Source organism: Hyperoodon ampullatus (assembly GCF_949752795.1).
Source record: "Hyperoodon ampullatus genome assembly, chromosome: 2".
Taxonomy (NCBI): Eukaryota; Metazoa; Chordata; class Mammalia; order Artiodactyla; family Ziphiidae; genus Hyperoodon; species Hyperoodon ampullatus.
This window is the reverse complement of record NC_136915.1, coordinates 136,611,848-136,635,668: the sequence shown is the minus strand read 5'-3', so window position 1 is coordinate 136,635,668 and position 23,821 is coordinate 136,611,848.

Below are 23,821 nucleotides of genomic sequence, written 5' to 3'. Positions count from 1 at the left end.
CAATCAAACCACCAAACTGTTAGAGCCTTTATAACTCCCTGAGCTACATCATTAAATAAAGAATCTCTGGTTAGGGTCTATATCAGTCAATTTGACCTGATCTAACTTTATATTTCTCTCACCATTATCCCATACACTCAGTGTTCATTCCCACACATATTCTACAGAGTTGTTTGCATAAATTGGAAAACTCAAGTAGTTCTTTCGGAGTGTAGTGTACTTCCTCATGAGTCACACTTTGCATCTCACCATTGAGGGTCTGCTTGAAGTTGAGGCTAGTTACAAGTCTAGAAGTAAAGAGGGATAATGGGGGTAGGTGCTGTGGAGATTCTGCATTGTATTGCATGGCAACTGCCTCCAAGGAGGCTATTACTAATTCCTCAGCCTCTGCAGGATTAATCCCCTCAGATGGAGGTGGGAAGGCCAACACCACTGTGCTAGAGGTACCACTCTGCTGGAGAAGTGGATGCTACTGTGGGTGGGGAGGCCAATTTCTCTGAGGATGAGAAGTCCTATTCCACTGGCAGAGGAGACTCATTGGAATTTAAGGGCTTGATATTCCCCAGTTTTATCAGCACCTTTCATGTGTTCCCATCCCAACTTACAAGACCCCATCTCTCCCAACTGATGCCCTCACTAACAGTAGAAACATTGCAAGACTGGGAATTCTATTTGCATTTTAATGTAGCCAATTGCAGAATGTGGCTCTGATTTTTAGCAATTTCAGCCCTGGAGCTACAGGAGATAAGGCTCTCCTTATTACCTAGAAGCTCTTAGGTCTTTTATGGGGCTCTTGAGTGGGGAATTTAAATCCCTGACCTCATCTTTTTCTTTTACCACTTTGTCCAGCAAACCAACCAATTTCATTTATATTCCTTAGTTTTCTGACGATGTGCAAAGGTATCATATACAGAGTCACTTAGCTCATTGCTTCTTATAGGAGGTTTATTAGGAGTATTCAATGCCAATATTTTGTGTATCTCTATAAACAGTTCACATCAAGGACTATCAGTCTCTGTTTCCTACTGGAAATAGAATCATTAGTTTCTTTAAATCTAATCAGATTAGACAGTCAATTCCAAATGGTTCCAGAAACCCTAGAACCAATTCAGAAAATTCATCCTTAAAATTCTCTTCCTCTAGAACCACTCTTGGTATCTTGCTCCAATTGTGTGTCTTGCTTCAACTTGAAAAAATACCTCCTGTCATGAAGATTTGAGAAAGTTTACTTTTCTTTTATGTAAGGCCGAGTAACAAACATTTATGGTCTATGATCCATCCCACCTGAAAATTCTCCGACTCTTTGTTTCAACGGAGTTGATTTCAGGCTGTTTTGACAGTAGCACACTTACTAAGTAATTTTAGAATTAAGGAATTTATCCAGTTAATTAGAATTTAAAAATAGCTACTTTAAAAAATTATCTAGAGATAGACAAAGCAGAATTGCTGAACAAAATTATTCTAATAATTACTTGGCTATTGAACCTTGCCTGTGAAGAGCAAATATTTAGAGTCCATTCATAATGTATTTACATAATAAGAAGATCCAGTAAAAAAATATATTTATTTACTCAGTCAACCATATATTATTCTTATTATTTATCAATATGAATTTCGGAGAGAAGTTAATACTTTTCTACAAATTGCAGCTTTTTTCCAGTGAGAATCAAATGATAATTTAATGTGAAATATATATTATCATTCCTCCTCAAGATGGTCTTTTATTCACTCTATTACAGATTTATTCTAAGTTATTAAAGCAATATGATCTGTGTTTTATGACTTGTTTATGTTAGGTAAGCTAGGCTAGGCCTTCATTTTCATAATTCACGTATGTACAGATAATGGTAAATATCTATTTGTATATGATATCATGAAAAAATTCTAATCACTTAAAATATTATATATGTAAGTACTGTGAAAGGATTTCAATCTAAAATGGAACTGAAGGATATGAAACTGAGAATCTCATGCATGCCCTTAGAATAAGGAAACACACTAGAGACTGATTTCCCATAAATGCCTGATTTACAGATGATCAAGACTTCTCTCCTGACCAATGATCATCCACCAAGGAATCTGGCCCCATCCTCAAGCCAAGGAACTTACTGCTTGGGCTCTGGCTGACTTCCCCCTCTCTTCACTTCTTGCAAACCCTCAGCAGACTCCCTGGGTCTTGCTGCAGTGCACATTTCCCTGAATGAGATTCCTTGGCTATTCCGGAATAAACTCAATTCCTGGTCATTCAAGCTTGCCTCAGTTTACCTCCTTATTTAGGATGACAGCATAAAACCATACTATCTAACAATAAGTGCCAAGCAGTGTCACAGAAATGTGCTATAAAATAAGAAAACACAAACTCTTGCTTAGAAAAACCCACGGAAGACAGAAAGGGCATTTTGGAAGGTAAAGAAAAGAGTGAATGTGAAGACAAAGTAAACAGAAGAGTAAAAACCAATGAATTGTAAGGAAAATAAAAATTTTTCTCCATATATATCGTGTAAAAAAGGTAGAACTTAAAGACAATATAGCAGATATTAGGTGGTGTATTTCTATTTCTGATTTTCTCCAATGATCAACCAAAATGTATATTTTAACTCCAGGTGGAAAACTAATTTGCCTGTGTTAAAATAATGTATTTTACTCCCTTTATTTATGTGTTATATTATTTTAAAGAATCAGCAATGTAGGTCACACCTCCATTTCTATGAACTCCTTATCTTAGAAGTGGATGTGTTCAGTTTTAGAAAGTGGATAAAAGATACTACTGAAAGGAACTACATAAATAATGAATGAACTGAAATGGAACAAATGTATTTTTAATAGCTCTGATAAAATAAATATTAATTTTAAAATAACCCTGTGCTATCTTTCAGGTTTGTGGATGCATATTGCACTAAATATCTTATATAAAATAAACAGTAAGTTCTCATGTGAAGGTCAGAATATTATATTTGTATAGCATATACTTCTGTGATTCTACTTTTTTATATTCCTGGGATTGCCTGATTTTAACAAGGTTACTAAAAACAGAACAAGTTTTTTCTATTAATTGCTGTACATATTAATTAATAAATAATCCCTTATTCTACAGTGTATATTTTCCATAGCAATAGGATTAAAAATCCAGTCCTTTGCAAATTCAAAATTGTCAGATGCTATGATTTTTTTCTCTGCACAATTAACAACTATTAATTAATGTATCAAAGCAACTCATGATTTACTGTTATCCAAAGAAACGTTTTAGTATTTGTAGCTGCAGTCTCAGTAAGTATTCAAATTTCTGCAAACATGCTTATTTTATTTTAATTATTGATGTATAAGAAATAATTCTTTTTACATGAAAGGTACTGTTATGATGGAATTTATAATCCTTCTTCTTTTAACCTTCATATGCTTTTTCCTTTTAGATTATGGTGCTGAAATTCAATGAATTTATTTTCACAGCACTATATAGAAAAGATGTTTTGATTTGGATCCACTTCACAAAAAATCTTTTAATTAACTGAAATAAGCTATGTAGCCTTCTTCTTTTATCTACTTATGTTACTTTTTATTACTACCACTTCATTTAGCAGAGTAAAATGTGATTAGCAGTTATATAGCCCTTCTTTTTATCAATAGCTAATATTACCTAGCTTCATTATTTTAGCATATCTAGAACAATGAACTGAAATCATCAATTAATATGTTTTAACAGTCTTGTTTTTAAGCACTATAATATCAATTATTGAAAAAAGTGTATTCATTGGTTAAAGGTAGAGTATGAAATAACAGTTAAACAGCTAGCCAACAAAAATAATGTTTACTTCTGTGGGTACACCATGTTTCTTTTACATACTTATATATATATTATATATATATATATAATATATATATAAAACGTATTATATATATAATATATATACCTTCATGTAGCAAAATCAGTATATATTACACAAATATATTCAAGAGACAATTTATCCTAAATAGAATATTTTCAATGGATTGTACATACATCTACATTTATTTTGCAGGACAGGAGAATATCTTCATGTATTCACCATTGCCAGTGAGATTTTACACATAGATGGTGCTTAGTTGATTTCTGTATATGATGTAAGACATAGGTCCATTTTTATTCTTTTGCATGTGGATATTTAGTTTTCCCAACACCATTTGTTGAAGACGCTATCTTTTTCCCATTGCGTATTCTTGGCACCCTTGTCAAAAATCAGTTGACCATATATATGTGGATTTATTTCTTGATTCTTTATTGTTTTCCATTGGTTTATACATCTGGGTTTGGTTTATACTGGTTTATATGTATCTGTGTGTGTGTGTTATTTTACAAAAGTGAAAAAAAATTTAGAAATACTCTGAAAATAATTATTACCAACTGAGGTTTATCCCCCTCGCTAAGAGAACAATTATGTGTGAGGTCAGAATAAAGACATTTTTAGATGGTCAATATTGCTAAAATGACATTCCAGGTACACATTCTCTGGAAGTTACAAAAGGATATGCTTAATCAAACCAAAAAGGGAGCCACTGGATCCAGGAAAGAGAGATAAATGGAGATAATCAGAGATTATGTGTGAAGGAGACCAAGAGAATAACTAGTCTAGGATTAAAGGGAATGAGAGAGGATTTCAATTCTTATGTCACTAAGAGAAAAAAAAATCTGATATACTAGTTGATTTATTTGATCTTATAGAAAACATAATTCCATAGCATTTGGCAATTATATAGAAAAAATTGCAATAGTTATATACAGGTAAAACTTCTTTTATTGAGCTTTGCTTTATTGTACTTTGCAGTTATTGTGGTTTTTCTTTTCCAAATTGAAGGTTTGTGATAATCATGCATCAAGCCAGTTTATGGGTACCATTTTTTCAACAGCTTTTGCTCACTCTTGTTTGTGTCACATTGTGGTAATTCTTGCAATATTTCAAACTTTTTCATCACTATATTTGTTATGGTGATCTGTGATCAGTGATCTTTGATGTTACTACTGTAATTGTTTTGGGGCACCACAAACTGGGCCCATATAAGAAGATGAACTGGATCGATAAATGTTGTATTTGTCTGACTGTTCCACTGACTGGCCATACCCCTGCTCCTCTCCCTCTACTCAGGCCTCCCTATTCCCTGAGATGCAGCAATATTAAAATTAATTAATTAGGCCATTGAATAACCCTACAATGATCTCTAGATGTTCAAGTGAAAAGTCACAAGTCTTTCACTTTAAGTCAAAAGCTAGAAATGATTAAGCTTAGTGAGAAAGGCATGATGAAGGTTAAGATAAGCAGAAAGCAAGGCCTCTTCTGCCAAAAATCTAGCCAAGTTGTGACTGCAAAGGAAAAGTTCTTCAGGTAAATTAAAAGTGCTACTCCAGTGAACACAGGAATGATAAAGTTTGAAGCTAGCAATGTAAACCCTGAGGTTTACAGAAAGAAACCATCTCCATGACTTAAAAATGAAAGGTGAAGCAGCAAATGTTGATGTAGAAGCTGCTGCAAGTTATCCCAAGGATCTTGCTAAGATAATTAATGAAGGTGGCTACAATAAACAATAGATTTTCAATGTAGACAAAACAGACTTATTGGGAGAAGATGCCATCTAGGATTTTCATAGCTAGAGAAGAGGAGTCAATGCCTGGCTTCAAAACTTCAAAGGAGGGCTTCCCCGGTGGTGCAGTGGTTGAGAATCTGCCTGCCAATGAAGGGGACATGGGTTCAAGCCCTGGTTTGGGAAGATCCCACATGCCGCGGAGCATCTAGGCCCGTGAGCCACAATTACTGAGCCTGCGCGCCTGGAGCCTGTGCTCCGCAACGAGAGAGGCCACAATAGTGAGAGGCCCGCACACCGCGATGAAGAGTGGCCCCCACTTGCCACAACTAGAGAAAGCCCTCGCACAGAAATGAAGACCCAACACAGCCAAAAATAAATAAATAAATAAATAAATAAATAAATAAAATTAAAACAACAACAACAACAACAACAAAACTTCAAAGGACAGGCTGACCCTCTTGTTAGGGGCTGATGACTTTTAAGTTGAAACCAATGCCCAGTTACCATTCCAAATATCCTAGGGCCCTTAAAAACTGCACTAAATTAGCTTTGTGTGTGCTCTATAAATGGAAAAACAAAGCCTGGAGGACAGCACATCTGTTTACAGCAGGGTTTACTGAATATTATAAGCCCACTGTTGAGAACTACTGCTCAGAAAAAAAAAAAAAAATTCTTTCAAAATACTACTGATCGTTGATGATGCACCTGGTCACCCAAGAGCTCTGATGGAGATGGACAACAAGATTAATGTTGTTTTCCTGCCTGCTAACATGACATCCATTCTCCAGCCCATTGATCATGGAATAATTTTGATGTTCAAATCTCATTATTTAATATATATTTTATAAATTGTATACATTTCAATGAAAATAGACAATATAAAATAACTCAGAATCAAAAAAAAAAAACCCTCAGTATGTAAAATTCAAAATTTACAACAAGAAAACCAACATGAAACCCCTTTTCTTTGTGGACCATGTGGGTATTGCTGTACTACATTTAAGCAAATTAGAGCTTTTCAGTGATAGCTTAAAAATATAAACTGTAATATGTAGCAGAAGAATTTCCATACATTGGTTTCCATAATCTAGTAAGAAATACATTTTATAAGGCTATAGATGCCATAGATAGTGATTCCTCTGGTGGATCCAGACAAAGTAAATTGAAAACCTTTTGGAAAGGATTCACCATTTTAGATGCCATCAAGAAAATTCATGATTCATGCAACCTTGGCAGTGAAAGCACAGAGTCCTAACCACTGGACTGCCAGGGAATTCCTGGATTGACTATAATTTTGAAAGAAAGTCTGCTGTGGGGGAAATGCTATCAAACAGCATTGCAAGCTACAGAGAAACCGTTCTCAGGAGGAAGAGTCAATCGATGTGGCAAACTTTATTGTGGTCTTATTTCAAGAAACTGCCACAGCCGCTCCAACCTTCAGCAACCAATAAGCTGGTCAATCAGCAGCCGTCAGTCTTCAGGCAAACCTTCCACCAGCAAAAAGATTAAGACTCTCTGAATGCTCAGATGATGTTCAGCATTTTTTAGCAATAAAGTATATTTTTTAAATAATGGTATTTTTAGTAAGATATTTACATTGTTTTTAAAGATATAATGCTACTGATCACTTAATAGACTACAGTATAGTGTAAACATAACTTTTATGTGCAGTGAAAAACCCCAAAATTTGTGTGACTAACTTTATTGCAATATTTGCTTTACTGTGATGGTCTGGAACCAAACCGGAAATATCTCTGAGGAATGCCTATACATAGAAAACTAGCTCACAAAAATGAGAGGAGAATATATTAGAGAGTGTCATCAATTGTTAAGATGCACTATTATTTTTTATACAACTTAGAAAAATATTACAATTACAGTGTGATGCAATACTTTAAAAAGAACCCTGCACAACTAAAGAATTGCTCCTATATATCTCTCATTGTTGTAAGGTTTTTTTCACTTGTTCCATTGACTTTCTACTTCATCTTACTCTGTTTGCGTTGCTTAACACGTGATGCGCAATCTCTCTGCATGTACCTCAGTAACAAAACAGAACCCAGCTTTATTTACCTGTAAAGGTACTCCTTTCTTCACCAACATAAAGCTCTTGTTGGGTGCTGTTTTTTTTTTTTTTAAATAGTATATATATATGGAATTCTAGTTATTTTTCTGAAGATAGATGTTTGCTTCAATTATATCAAATGATATAATGCTTCATGCTTCAGTTATATCAAATGCTGCTTCTCTGATTTCCTGACTTTTTATGCAATAAATTTCCATGATAATGCTTCAAGAGTCCAATCTCCAGTCTGAACACTTAAATATCAATTCAGTTTAAGCTATTGATTGACAGGGCATGTCCTTTAACTGAAGTGAGAATGAAGTGGAGACCTATGATCAAATTCATACATGATTCACATGATTTTCAAATATAAAATAAAACTAAACTAAAATACACACAAAATTTGTTTCCTCCTACATTCCTTTCCCAAATTCCAATATTCTCCAAACATCGGAGATAATCGTAACGCCATAGACACATATCTAAAAAAATTATCAGAAACAGAAAGTGACCATTGAAACAACTCCCACAAAACATCAGGGATCAATTTGATTACAAAATAACATATTAAAGGGAAAAAATCTCTGTTCGAAGGCTAATAGGTACATTAACAGAGCTGTCACGACATGTTTCAGACATTTCTTCCTAGGCATGCTCCGAGGTGCACACTTTAGACAGTTAAGTGCATGCTGGTTATGACTGAGTAGCACACAAACAACAACTGTAAAAGCCAGGTGAAATACAAACATGCTGGCATTTGAAAGCCCTAGAAAGCATCCAAGGCAGCGGAGATTTAAGAGTCAATGCAGCACAAAGAAAATGCAGCAAGGTGAACCTGATATTTTCTGCTGCTTTTTCCTTGAGACACGTGTTGGTTCTTAATTGGTATGCAGCTTAGAAGTCAAGAAAAAGAAGATCAGAACGACGAGAGCAGCCTCAGGTAGCTAGACAGACACTGGAGAGCAGGGATCTGAAGGTGCCTTGGACCTCAGGGGTTGAGATGTCAGAGGAAATGGAGCCTCTGAAAGGTGAGCCTTACATTGTGTCTTAAGCTTTTTGTCATTTTCTCAATTTTTGCTGGTCAAGAGTCTAATAAACGAAGCAAAATGTGATAGCTAAGAAACTAAAAAAATAAGCAATTGTTCTGCTTTTGGATAGGATGGAGCAGATTGCAGCAGATTCACAATACAGTGAAAATAACAAGGATTTCCAGAATGGCAGTGTGAGGTGCTCGACAAACTCTCTCCCCAGTGAAATGGACATTTAATGCGTGAAAATTACATACATACAAAATTGGAGTCTCTGCAAATTGTCCTAAGAGCATATGGAAAAGACAGGAGCATAAATTCACAAAAATTGACTAAATCTCAGCCAGGGCAGTGAGTCACAACACGCTCCCTCCCTACCCCCCACCTCCAGCTCAACATGACAGAGCTCTACTCCAGAAGGACAGGGCTAAGAACACAGAGCTTCCTTGCCCCCAAGCACCCAGTCTATGGTTGCATATTTGCTCCAGGAGGGGCAGGGCACCTGCATCTTTCATCACACACCAGCTCTACGTTGCAGAAACTATTCCAGGCAGTCATAGTCAAGAAGACCACTACATACTGTCTACCAGAGACACAATTTAGATCCAAAGTTACAAATGCACTGAATGTAAAAGGATTGAAACATGCACACAGAAACCGTAAGAAATGAAATGGCTGTACTAATATTAAATGAAATAGACATAAAGTTACTTGACTATAGATATTTTACAATAATAAAAGTGTCAATCAATCAGGGTGATATGACAACTATACACCTGTATTCACCTAATAATAATGCCTCAAAATACAAGAAGCAAAACTGATAGAATTGAAAGGAAAATTAGGTAACTCAACAGTAAGATTTAGAGATTTCAGTACCCCATCTTCCATAATGAATAGCACAATCAGGTATAAGATCAACAAGGTGCTAAAACCTTGGAAACACTATAAACCAACTAGACTTAACCTGACTCTATAGAACATTTGATACAACCATAGCAGAATTCACATTCTTCTCATGCACACATGGAACACACTTCAAGGTAGACCAAATGCAAGGCCATACAGAAGTCTCAATATATTTAGGAGAAATTAAATCAAACAAGTATGTTCTCTAAACACAATAGAATGAAATCAGAAATAAATAACAGAGGAATAGTGGGAAAATGGCAACGTGGAAGAACCTAGCTTCCCCATTTCTCCCTCTCCCACAAAGATCAATGATTGGACAGCTATCCATGAAAAAAAACAGCTCTGGGAGACCCCAAGAATCCACTTAGGAAGTCTTAGCAACACAATGAAACAAAAATACACAGTTTTCCAATGAAGACATACAAATGATCAATATGTACATGAAAGAGTACTCTACATCACTAAGTATGAAACTACAATGAAATATCACATTTGTTAGAATGGCCATCATCAAAAAGACAGGAGATGTGGTGTTGATGAGGATGTGGAGAAAAGGAACACTTGTTCACCATTGATGGGAATGCAAATTGGTCCAGTCACTATGGAAAACAATATGGAGGTTCCTCAAAGAATTTAAAAATAAAATACTGCATGATCCAGCAATCCCACTTCTGCATGTATGTCCAAAGGAGTTGAAATCAAAATCTTGAACAGATAGCTGCACCCCCATGTTCACTGCAGTATTATTCACAATAGTCAAGATATGGAAACACTTAAATGTCTGTCAACAGATGAATGGATAAAAAAGATGCTATATGTTTAACAGAATATTATTCAGCCATTAGAAAGAAGGAAATCCTGCCATCTGTTACAATTTGGATGAGACTTGAGGGTATTATACTGAATGAAATGTTACAGAAAAACAAATACTGTATGATATCACTCATATGTGGATTCAAAACGGCCTAACTCAGAGAAACGGGGAGTAAAACGATGGTTACCAGAGGACGGGGGCAGGGGAAATGGAAAGACATTGGTCAAAGGATACAAACTTCCAGTTGTAAGATTAACATGTTCTGGGGATCTAATATACAGCATGGTAATTATAGCTAATAATACTGTATTATATACTTGAAAGTTTGTAAGAGAGTAGATTGTAAATGTTCTCACCACAAAAAAATGGTAATTAAATGATGGTCTGAAGGTATTAGCTAATGCTAAGTGGTAAGCATTTGCAATATATAAATATATCAAATCAACACCCCATTCATCTTAAATGTATACAATGTTATATGTCAATTATATCTCAATAAAGCTGGAATTTTTTAAAATAAGTAATGGAGGAATTTGGAAACTTCACAAGCAGGTGGAAATCAATACATCTATAAATAACTGATGGATCCAAAATTTTAAAAAAGCTAACAATAGACATCTTCCCTCCTCCTGAGTATTTTCAAATTATTTTTGATGACTAAAGAAAAAACTGTAACACTGTCTGATATTTGCCATGTATGCAGAGGCAATATTTTAAACAATTATAAAAGTGTAACTATTTCATTCTTTGCTGTATAACCCAATACTATAATTCTTTGTTTTGTTCAAATTATTCCAACTTTCACAATTGGGAGATTTTCACATTGACTTCCTTTTCTTTTTGACATGCTTCATCCATTATTCTCTTTTGAGATATTCCCTATGTTCTACCAATGCAAGATGCTTCAGGCTTATCTTGTTTTTCTCCTGTTCCAGCTGTAGACTTTGCTATTTCTTCAAGTAGCCCTCATTCCCTTCATTGAAGAATGTTAATTAAAAATAAAGATCTGGGGCTTCCCTGGTGGCGCAGTGGTTGAGAGTCCGCCTGCCGATGCAGGGGATACGGGTTCGTGCCCCGGTCTGGGAAGATCCCACATGCCGCGGAGCGGCTGGGCCCGTGAGCCATGGCCGCTGAGCCTGCGCGTCCGGAGCCTGTGCTCTGCAACGGGAGTGGCCACAACAGTGAGAGGCCCGCGTACCGCAAAAAAAAAAAAAATTAAAAAAAAAAATAAATAAAAAATAAATAAATAAATAAAGATCTGAGCATAAGGTAGGTTCATTGTTAGTGAGGATTTTCTGCTTTTAAACCATCTAAGAGAACAGAATTAGGAAATATGTGTATGAATACTAACACACAAACACATAGCTGTTTATTTTTCTATCAAGCAATCAACAAAGCCTTTAAAATAATTTCATTACATATATTTAATATATTTGGAGTATTATGAGATCCGTGTGTGTGTGTGTGTATGTGTGAGACACAGAGAGAGAGAGAGAGAGAGAGAGAGAGAGAGGAGAGAGCGATTATTCTACCTGAAAATCCTCATTCCATTTTGCAACATTATCTAGTAGCATTTCCCTTTGGTATAAAGAACTGCTGTTAGTATTTCTTGTAGTACAGTTTGACTAAAGAGTTTTTTCAGTATTTGCCTGTCTGCAGTATTTTTACTTAGGTCTTATTTTTGAACGATATTTTCACTGGCTTTAGTTTTCTAGGTTGATGGTTTTTATTTTTCCTTAGTACTTTAAACACGTTTTCCCATTGTCTTCTAATATCCATTGTTTTTGATGAGAACTCAATCACCATTTTTCCTGCTATCTTCCTGTACAAAATTTGTCTTTTTATCTGGTTTCTTTAGGAATTTTTCCTTTACATTGGTTTTCAGCAGTTTGACAAGGATGTGCCTAGGGGTGTGTGCGTGTGCGTTTTTCAATTACTATTCTTGTGGTTTTCTGAGCCCCTTGGAATGGTTTATGCTTTTAATGTGGGGAAATTGTTGAACATTATCTCTTCAAAGATTTATTCTGTTCCATCTTCTCTCTCTTCTCAGGTGCTCCAATTACATATTTTTCTGTTATCTTAAGATCTTGGACACTCTTTTAAATTCATTTTTCTACTCAGTTCTTTTTGTGTTTTAGTTGGGATAATTTCTATTGATTGTTTTTCAGTTGTACCAATTCTTTCCTCTATTTTGTTCAGATAATTAGTCCAACAAAATATTCTTCATCACTGATAACTTATTTTTCAATATCAGTATTTCAATTTGACTTATTTTATTCTTCTGTCTCGCTGCTAAGCTTCTTTATCTGTGCATGTTTACTGTTTACTTTTTGCAATGTATCATTAAATATATTTATATTACTTTTTATAACTCTGCCTGATAATTCCATACTCTGTTCCATCTCTGGCTCAGGTTCCACTGACTTTTTCTTCTCTCGATGCTCTGTCATATTTTATAATTTTTTCATAGATTTTCTAAAATTTGGTTTGAATGTAAGGTTTTATAAGTTATAGAACATTTCTCTAATAATCAGTCATGTTGAGAATCTTTTCATGGGCCTCTTGGCCATCTGTATATCTTCTTTGGAGAAATGTCTGTTTAGGTCTTCCACCCATTTTTTTTTTTTTTTTTTTTTTTTTTGCGGTACGCGGGCCTCTCACTGCCGTGGCCTCTCCTGTTGCGGAGCACAGGCTCTGGACGTGCAGGCTCAGTGGCCATGGCTCACAGGCCCAGCCGCCCCGCGGCATGTGGGATCTTCCCGGACCGGGACACAAACCCATGTCCCCTGAATCGGCAGGCGGACTCTCAACCACTGTGCCACCACGAAAGCCCCCACCCATTTGTTTTTTGATTGGGTTGTTTTTTTTTTTTGATACTGAGCTACATGTGCTGTTTGTATATTTTGGAGATTAATCTTTTGTCAGTTGCTTCATTTGCAAATATTTTCTCCCATTCTGAGGGTTGTCTTTTCATCTCTCTTATGGTTTTCTTTGCTGTGCAAAGGCTTTTAAGTTTAATTAGTTCCATTTGTCTATTTTTGTTTTTATTTTCATTACTCTAGGAGGTGGGTCAAAAAAATCTTACTGTAATTTATGTCAAAGAATGTTCTTCCTACGTTTTCCTCTAAGAGTTTTATACAATGAGGTATAACTTCACACAGGTCAGAATGGCCATTATCAAAAAAAAATCTACAAACAATAAATGCTGGAGAGGGTGTGGAGAAAAAGGAACCCTCTTGCACAGTTGCTGAGAATGTAAATTGATACAGCCACTATGGAGAACAGTGTACGGAGGTTCCTTAAAAAAAAATAAACATAGAACTACTAGATGACCCAGCAATCCCACTACTGGGCATATACCCTGAGAAAACCATAATTCAAAGAGACACATGCACCCCAATGTTCATTGCAGCACTATTTACAATAGTCAGGATATGGAAGCAACCTAAATGTCCATCGACAGATGAATGGATAAAGAAGATGTGGTACATATATACAATGGAATATTACTCAGCCATAAAAAGGAATGAAATTGGGTCATTTGTAGATATGTGGATAGACCTAGAGTGTGTCATACAGAGTGAAGTAAGTCAAAAAGAAAAACAAATATCACATATTAACGCATATATGTGGAATCTAGAAAAATGGTATAGATGAACCTATGTGCAGGGCAGAAATAGAAATGCAGACATATAGAATGGATGTGTGGACATGGGGTGGGGGGTGGGAAGGGAGGGTGGGATAAACTGGGAGATTGGGATTGACATAAATACACTACCATGTGTAAAACAGATAGCTAGTGGGAACCTGCTGTATAGCACAGGGAGCTCAGCTTGGTGCTCTGTGATGACCTAGATGGGTGGGATGGGGTGGGGGGAGGTCCAAGAGGGAGGAGATATAGGTATACATATACCTGATTCACTTCATTGTACAGCTGAAACTAACACAACATTGTAAAGCAACTACTCCCCAATTTAAAAAAAAAAAAGAAATAAAAAGAAGTAATAGAACAGCAGAGACTTAAGCAAGCAATGTTAATATATATAATAACACATGCTCAGGAAATGTCATATCTCGCCTTTTGTCAGGCCATTGGCATGTGTGATGAAGTCAATCTAACTGGAACTGAGACCATCTGGGTTGTGTATTCTGGGAGAAGTTTCCTTGAGTGGCGCTATGAGTTGACTTGCAGATCACCTGCCCTACTTTCAGACTCAGCAGCACCTGAAGGTGCATTTCAGGGAGCATCTCTCCAGGCATCTACCCACCCCAGTGAACGGTGCTGCTGCCTGGTACCTCGTGTGGGGCCCAGATACCTGTGTGGTTTCTCTCTTTGCTCCCCTCTACCATTTGACTTCAGCGAACACTCTGTGCTTAATCTTTAGTAGGTAGATTTTTTCTACTTTCAAAGTCCGTGACCACCTTTTATCAGCAAGTGGCTTAGAATGTGCACGGGTTTCTCGCAGTTGCTTCTCTAGCATCAGAATTTGGCAGGAGCCTTTAGTGTTCCCCTGGGAGAGACTCAGCTTTCCTCCCCTCCTCCTCCCAGATCAGCGACACTCACTGCCTGCCTGGTGGCTGTCTGTCCTCCTGCTCCACCCTCAGACATCAGCACTCTTTCCTCAGACAGGGTCCCTTTCAGCCTCCTGCTAGGTGGCCAGTTACCCTCAGGAGCTCCCCATGGAAGGCTGAGTAAAACGTGGAAACTGCATGGAGATTCCTGCTGTGTCTGGGCCTCCCAGGGATTCCGGGCTCTCATGCCAGACCACCCTAGGGTTTTACAAGTTTGATCCACTTCATCAGTGTTCTTACTTGCATCTGCGGCAGCTTCCTTGATTCCCCGCTGCTCTGCCAGGAATGACAGTAGCTGTGGGTCTCTCCTCCCCCAGTAAACTTGTCACTTTCTGGATTTTAGTTAATTAGATTCCTTGCCAACTAAGCTCTCAGATGTTTTGTTCAAACTGTTAGGGCGCAAGAGAGTTCTCTTGTGATTATCTCCTAAAGAAAAGGAGAAGTTTTATTTTAAAATATCAATAATCACAGCACCTCAGAAACTACACACCTTGGAACTGCTTTAATTGTGAAAAGTTTTAGAGGTCAAGTTTAAAGTGACATATATTTTATTACAAATTTTTGAAAAACCACTTTAATTTCAAATTTCTTCTACAATGTACCTGAATAATAATGCTTGGAGACCACTAATCTAAGGCACTTTGTATTAATTGCTATGCCCAATGATAAAAGAAAATGACTGATTACAGAGCCCAAGTAGGCATAATACCAAGACAGCTATGACTCCTCAGTAATAGAGATTCTGGTCTTCTTCATCCCCAAATAAACAACCCTGGCCACCTGAAAAACTAATGGAACAAAGGACATGTAGCGGAAACAAGAAGTTCAAAAATATTAACTATGGCCAGTTGCATAAATGAGCACAGTAGCATTAGTTATCTGTTCTCTCCAGCCCACCTTATAAAGAGGTTGTGTGTAGTGGTTGTTTGTTGATCTTTGAATTATAGTAATAATAATCACTCACAGATAGATGAAGTAATTAAAAGGACATTCAGATGTCTCTTGGGAAAATGTTCAATGTGTGTGTGTGTGTGTGTGTGTGTGTGCACATTAAGTGCAGTGCGTTAGGTGGGGAGATTTGTTGTTCATTAGTAGAATTTTACATATATGTAGTAAGCTGTATAGATCTTTCATTGGAAACCAGTGTAGGATGTGGCTTATTAATTCTCAGTATCCATCCTCTCCTCTCCTAGTGCACCTTCCTGAACTTAGAGACTGAAAATCTCAAAACTATTTTTTTCCTACTTCCTTTGATTGTCTCTGGAGCAGAGATACATTCCAGATTAAGAAGTATTTGTTTGATAGCCAGGAGGAATGTTTAAGAAGAACATCTTATGCTGACTGTTTCTTCTGGCAAACAAGCCATCATTTTGGTGGCCAGTTTCTAGTTGATTTGCAAGCAGCAGTTGAGGCTGTGATGCCTGGATCATAGCAATGACCATTTGTTCTTTTTATTTAAGAAAATAAAACTTTATTTTTTTGGAGCAGTTTTAGGTTAACAACAATATTGATGGGACGGTGCGGAGACTTCTCTTATACACCACCCCCCGCCCCCCGCTCCCACACATACATAGCTTCTCTTACTGTCAACGTCACTCACCAGGATCGTATGTTTTTACGAAGGATGAACCTAAATTGATACATCATAATCACCCAAAGTCCATAGTTTACCTTAGGGTTCACTCTTGGTGCTGTAAATTCTATGGGTTTGGACAAAAGTATGACATAAACCCATCATTATAATATCATATGGAGTATTTTCAAGGTCCTAAAAGTCCTCTGTGCTCTGCCTGTTCTTCTCCCCGACCCCTGGCAACCACTGATCTCTTTATTGTTTCCATAGTTTTGTGACCATTTGTGCCTGAACTCATTAATTTCAGTGATGGATCTTGATTCTCACTCCTACAGGCTGTCTGTTGATTTTATGTCTTATACTTCCCTACATTAACTCCATTTCTGCTTTTTACACGTGGAATGTTTGTTTCCCACCATTTGTTTATACTGATACACTAGAGAAGAGCTCAGAGAACAGAAGTAATTAGAGAAAAAAAAGTAAATTTTAAGTATGCAACTACTGGACCCCAAAATTTAGCAAATTCCTTCCCATCTAACCTCTGATGTGGTACGTGAAGGAATAATACAAGAAACCCATGGCAGGAAACTGAATGTCTATTCATTTCATGATTGCATACAACAATAATCATGAGTGGTTCTCCTTTGAATGAACTGCTTTTGCAAAGACTAAAATCAAGTCAAAAATTCTTACTGTGAACTACATTCAGACATAAGAAAGTACATAAATAAAATATAACTTTAAAAAATGTGATTTCTCTAATAAAGCAATGCCATGTTTCCTATGGCAAAATGCTATAATTATAAATCCTAGCTGCCTTATTAATATCATATGTGAAGTGCCTTCAGAAAGCATTTTACATAATCTGAAAATCATTCTATTTCAATATGCCAATGTACCCTCACAGCTATTGTAATTACAATGCTGGGAATCTAGCTCAAGAAAAAAATCTTAAATGTAAGAACAGCTTTATGCATTTCAATATACTTCCATTTTATTTAATTTAATAAAAGTGGAATTTATTTTTTAATACTCATAAATACATCTTTAGTTCAGGAAGACATAGGATGACCACTCTAAATTATGGAATCAGTATTTTGAAATTGATATTCTGGGTTAATAAGAGATTGCTATTCTATAAGGAATGAACATAAAAGTATGACAAATTGTATAAAACAAAAAAATCTCACATGTTAAAGTGGGGGAAGGCATGATTTTAAAATGTAATGTATTTGTTTTTTTCTCATGGGAAACTGGCTAAATTGTGTTTTAGGGAAAAGAGTTGTTTTGTTTTATTAAATAATCATTTTATTGACATCTAAATGTCATGAGAAAAGATAGAAAACAGTCAATAGTACAGTAAATGTGGCTCAGGATGTCATGGAGCTTATGGTGTAGTTGGAAGAATGGACATTATTCAGGCCTCCTCACAATTAATATAACTGATAATCTAAGGAGTTAATATGTGCTGTAAGATTATAAACTGAGAGAGTTTTACATATCCAAAAACGCCAGAGAAGCCTTAAGGAAAAAAAAAAAAACCAAAATCTTAAAAGCACATTAAATTCATACCAGAAAAAAGTACAGGAACATTCTATATCGCTTTTTTAAACTATCATTCCATTATGTCTCACATGTTTAATTTTTGGTACAATCCATAATCTGCCCACTATTAACTTCTTGATCATAGTGACCATCAACTCCAACCCTATATTGCCCAAAAGGTATAGTATGGATCTTACATTGCATTTGGTTCTCTACAATAGTATTTGACTCAACAAGTTAATTAGACTTTGCCAGAAATATTCTAAATCGGATGCAAATTCTGTGAAGGCAGATGTCGTGCACTTTATTTTCACATGTTTCTCTTTGGACGAAAGTGGCTTTTCTATGTGATACAACATCTACCAGAAACTCTCAGCATTTATTTATTTATTTTGTTTGTTTGTTTTTTGTTTGTTTTAAAAAATTTATTGAAATATAGTTGATTTACAATGTGGTGTTAGTTGCAGGTGGACAACAAAGTGACATATATAATCTTTTTTAGATTCCTTTTTTTAAAAAAAAATAATTTTTATTGGAGTATAGTTGCTTTACAACGTTGTGTTAGTTTCTACTGTCCAGTAAAGTGAATCAGCTATACGTATACATATATCCCCCCTTTTTTGGATTTCCTTCCCATTTAGGTCACCACAGAGTGCTGAGTAGAGTTCCCTGTATTTATTCACTGCAAAGAAAGTAGCAATGAATAGTGGTTAGGAGCACAGATTCCATGATCAGATTACCAGGGGACTTGAGTGCTAATTCTACCACTTTACTTATTCTTTAACCCACGAAATTTAACCACTCTATGTCTCAGCCTTCTTGTGTATAAAATGAGAATTAGCAAACATTTAGCTAGGTATAGGAGAAAGGATTTGGTAACGTCTAATTTAGTAGTCAAATTAGTCTGTATTAAAATTCAAAGGTTGTCAAGTTTTTGATATGGGGTATCCCCACAGAGTATAGCTTATAAGGTGCATTTTTAAATTAGAAATATTGGAATAAAGAGCCTAAAAAGAGTATTTTCATTTTAGGAACTTCATTGCTTAAATAGCAGTAACAGCATTTGTACGTATGTATACAAGAGAAATTGTGATAAAGGGTAAAACTAATTTTATTAAGTTTTTCAGCACATAAGCTGTTGCTTCTATCTTTGCCCATACTGATATATTTATAAACAACAAAGAAAATTTAAATATTTTTAAAAATCTCAGTAGATGTATCAAGCACCAGACAAAGCAATAGTTGAATCTGTAGGCAGTCATAAACCAATGACTTGGAATACACTGCAGAAAATTTTTAAATGTAAATACAAAAGCGAAGTTAAGAGACACGATGCCCCAAGAAGTTACAGAAGGAGAAAATCAAGAGAAAAGGAGAGAGGCAATATTAAAGGACATAATGTCAAAGAATTACCTCAATTTTAAGGAAGTGGTGAGGTAACAATAGGATAATATTAGCATCTAAATCTGAATTGCAATCTCTTCTCAAGTCACCAATCAGATGCAGACTCCGGAGGTGACTGAAAGATTCCTGTTTATTTACCTGTTTCCAGGTAATGGGAAGTTGTCTTATTCTCTGTCTCCTAGTTCTGTGTTAGCTATAGATATTGGGTTTTTTCTCTTACCTCATGCTTGATCTGTTTTTTTTTAATTTTTATTTTTTTATTGAAGTATAGTTGATTTACAATGTTTCCGGTGTACAGCAGTGACTCAGTTTATATATATATATTTATATATCTATTATATATATATTCTTATATGTATATGTATTTATATATAGTTATGATATATTTATATATATTACATATATTTATATGTATATTTATATATATATATATATAAATCTCTTCTTTTTCAGATTCTTTTCCATTATAGATTATTACAAGATATTGAATATAGTTCCCTGTGCTAGCAGTAGGTCCTTGCTGTTTATCTATTTTAAATATAGTAGTCTGCATCTGTTAATCCCAAATTCCAAATTTATCCCTCCCCTGACCCTGATCTGGGTTTTTTGCTGTTTGTTTGTTTTGCTTTGTTTTTGTGATTTGAGGATGTGTTAAGAAATTCAGAATAAAAGAAAGCAGGGCTCCTTATAGAAATTGCTCACTGTTGGAGCCAGGGTAGGGAAAATACTAGATGAGCTTGGGGCATTCAGTAGTGTCACAAAGTAAAAAAGTGCTTAAAGGAGGAGGGGCATGAAAATGAGCATAGGAACCAACCTGAAAAAGCTTCTAATGAGCAAAGCTAGAAGAGTGTGAGCAACAAAACACAGTACAAAATTATTTTCTTATAAATCAGAACAAAACGAATAAATAACTGGTAGGGAGGATTTGGGTTCCTTTAATCTTTGTTGACCAGAATATGTTATCGAAATGGAGCAAGACCCTATGATCTATGGACCCCATGTCCTCAGCCTGACTTCTGTCTGTGGAAAAACTTTAGCCAAAGAATAAGTTTAATCAGAGAGTAAGAAAATGCAGAAACAAAGGAAAACAGTTAAAGGAGACCAAATAATAATAGTTTAGTCATTAAGCACAGTCAAGGACCTTCAGTCCCTCCTCAAGGGGTACAGATAATACTCTGAGCCATATCCTGTGAGCTGTCTTATAGACAAGGAGACCCCCACCAGGTGGAAGAAGTGAACTATATGATGACCAGGCTGTAGCCATGACATAAGCTGCCACAATTCCAAAAATTGGCCTCAAGGAAATGGGAACAAACCAACCCTGGAATTGAAGACTAACTGTACCTAAAACAATCAAGATGACGCTGATCAGACCACCACACGACCAATTTCAAGATGACTGTCAGAGCTGACTGTGCTGTTTCTGCATGTAGCCCCCTCCCTCCGCCTATAAATGCTCTTGCCTCCTGATTCTCAGTGGGTGGGGGAGAGTCGGCCTTTGGACAGGCGTCAGCCCTCCCCTCCACTCAACCCCACCAGTTGCTGGCATCTAAAATAAAGGAAACTTTCCTTTCCACCAACCTTGCCTCTTTATTGGTTTTTGAGCGGCAAGCAGCCAGGCCCCACTTTCGGTTATATTATGTTACATGGCAAAAAGAAATTTGCAGATATAATTAAGGTTATAAAACTTAAGGAGACTATCCTCAGTTCTCCAGATGGGCCCAGTTTAATCACTTGAGCCCTTAACAGCAAAGAGATTTCTCTCCAGCTGGGAGCAGTCAGACAGAAGCAGCAGAAGAGGGAGACAGAGGGAAGATTCAAAGCATGAGAGGGCCTGCCCATCATTGCTGGCTTAGAAAGGGACTATGAGTTAGAGAATGCAGGTGGTCTCTAGAAGCAGAGAATGACACCTGGCTGACATCTGGCAAGTAAACTTCAGGCTTCCAATGGCAGGCAACTAAATCCCACTGACAACCTGTGTGAGTGTGGAAGGACTCTAGAAAATAATTCAGCCCTGTATACACCTGCTTTCTGTCTTGTGTATCTCAGAGCAGAGGAACAAGCTGAGCTACACTATGCCCAGACTTTGGACGCATGGAAATTGTGAGATGATAAATGGATGCTGTTGTATCCTGCTAAATTTGTGCAATATCTTTAAAGCATCAATAGAAAACTAATATGATAATCATGAATCCATCTGATGTAAATAAAGGAATAAAGGACAAATCTTCTTACAAAACAGTTCAAAATAACAAATGTAGAAGAAATGTGGGAAATAGAAAATCATCACAAGAATACCACAATAATTGCTGTAGGTGAGACCAATGATGAATGATAAAATTTGTGAACAAACAGAAAAGGAGAAACAGTATAGATGCATAGCCTCAAAGTATCTCTCCCAATAGACATATTAATTTGTGGGGTGATTTTAACCTGTCTACATATTATTTATTTTCTCACCAGGATGTAGAGCTTAATTCCCCCTCATTATGAGCATGGATACTTAAATATTACATTTTAATTTTTGTTCATTTAAAATGATATGTGATAAAATATAATTAAATACACAGAACAGCAATTCTACTGAGGCTGGACAGAACATCAAAGAAAGTCCTAGACAATAGAAACATACAAAACGCAATGGGATGCAGTCTTACTGTCCTTTGGTAAAATTTGGGTCAGCAATACTCCTAGAGTTTAGAATAATTGAATCACTAACTAACCAGATCAAAAAGATATCAAAGGTATCTTAAATCACACAGACTGGCAGTTGTTGATGTAAGCAACTGAAAATTCATTGCACAGCTTGAATCATGCTAAATTAATGTCAAAGAAAACCAGGCCATGATGAGTTAACTTGAGATGGATAACAAGAGAAACTGAGCATAATGTTAAGATAAGGGTAGATAAAACACAAATGTATTAAGATAACAAGTGTCTATGGCAGAGATTTAAAAAAAAAAAACAAGCACGTGTGCAAAGCTGGTTATAAATATAGAATAACAAATATCAGTAACACACAAGCAACAAAGTTGAAAATATTCAAATAAATGAATCATAGGTTCAGCAGCCTATTTATTTTTCTTGGCTCTGGTAGATTTACCTCCACCTGAGGACTCAGGTTAGAACTTGCAGTGGGATTAATCTCTCAGGTGATGTTTTAGTAGACCTTGAACATAAGTGATGACAGGAAAAAAATAAACACTATTGCTTGATGGAGAGTGAAATAAACCTGTTAACCCCAAGAAAATAATAAAGGGATAGAAAAATAATGTGAAAAAATTAGTTTCAGCCATTGAAATGGGTTGGTTTAATCATTATACTAAAGAAAAATTAAAGCTTAAATAGTCATTCTTATCCAACCTTCCATAAAATGTTGCAAAGGTCAAATGAAAAAATACAGAAACCATGCTTATGGAAACTTCCCTTTTTAAAAAATGAGGTCTCAAATATAAAATATTCTTATTATTAATAAGATGTCATTATCAATAATTTATTGAACTGAGAGCTTACTGTATTATTCAGAAACCCACTGAGCTTCTCCCAGCTCAGCGGAGGAGCAAATTCTCAAGAGTGTATTGGGGATTTTTGTAGGCAACTAACTAGATTCATGGCCACTTAACAACCTCTCTAAGTCAGCTGTAGCAGAAGCCACTTACTAATTGATGAGCAAGTACCTTTGAGAAGAGTTAAAATAAAAAGTATTTATTTGAGGCCCAGATTCATACAGTGCATGACAGTGAACTCACAGTCATGGTGGAGATAATCAGGCCAAGAACGTACTGTAGTGAAGGTTCAAGAACATCTTACATATTCAAATTACCTCCTCTACAGACTGAGCTATAGTTAGTTTGCTAAATGTGAAAACAGCTGAGTGTTTCGAGGTCAAAGTTGACATATGACTTTCCTTAATTTATTCATTTACAAGGTTTACCAGACAGAAGTTTGAGAAAATATCATGGTACAAAGGCAAAAGCACATCTATCATATAAATAAATATATTAATACACGCTTTAGAGCAATTCAAAATTTCTAATTTTAATAATACCACTCTGTGCAGAAGGTCATGCTTAAGAATTCATTTTACTAATACAGATTTAAACAGACAAAACTCTACCTGTTTTTTTGGCAACGATTCTATTTGTATTCTACACTTTCAAGTGTAGAGTGTTTGACAATGTTCTACACTTTGGTTAAAACACTCATCTAAGAGAGTCTGATACTTTCCACTTTTAAAAAATGAAGAATAATTAAGAACAAGAATGTACCTCTTTATCTCTGTTAACACCCAGGTTGACTCTTAGATTAAATGATTGTAATAAAAATAAACTATATTAAAAAATACAATAATTATT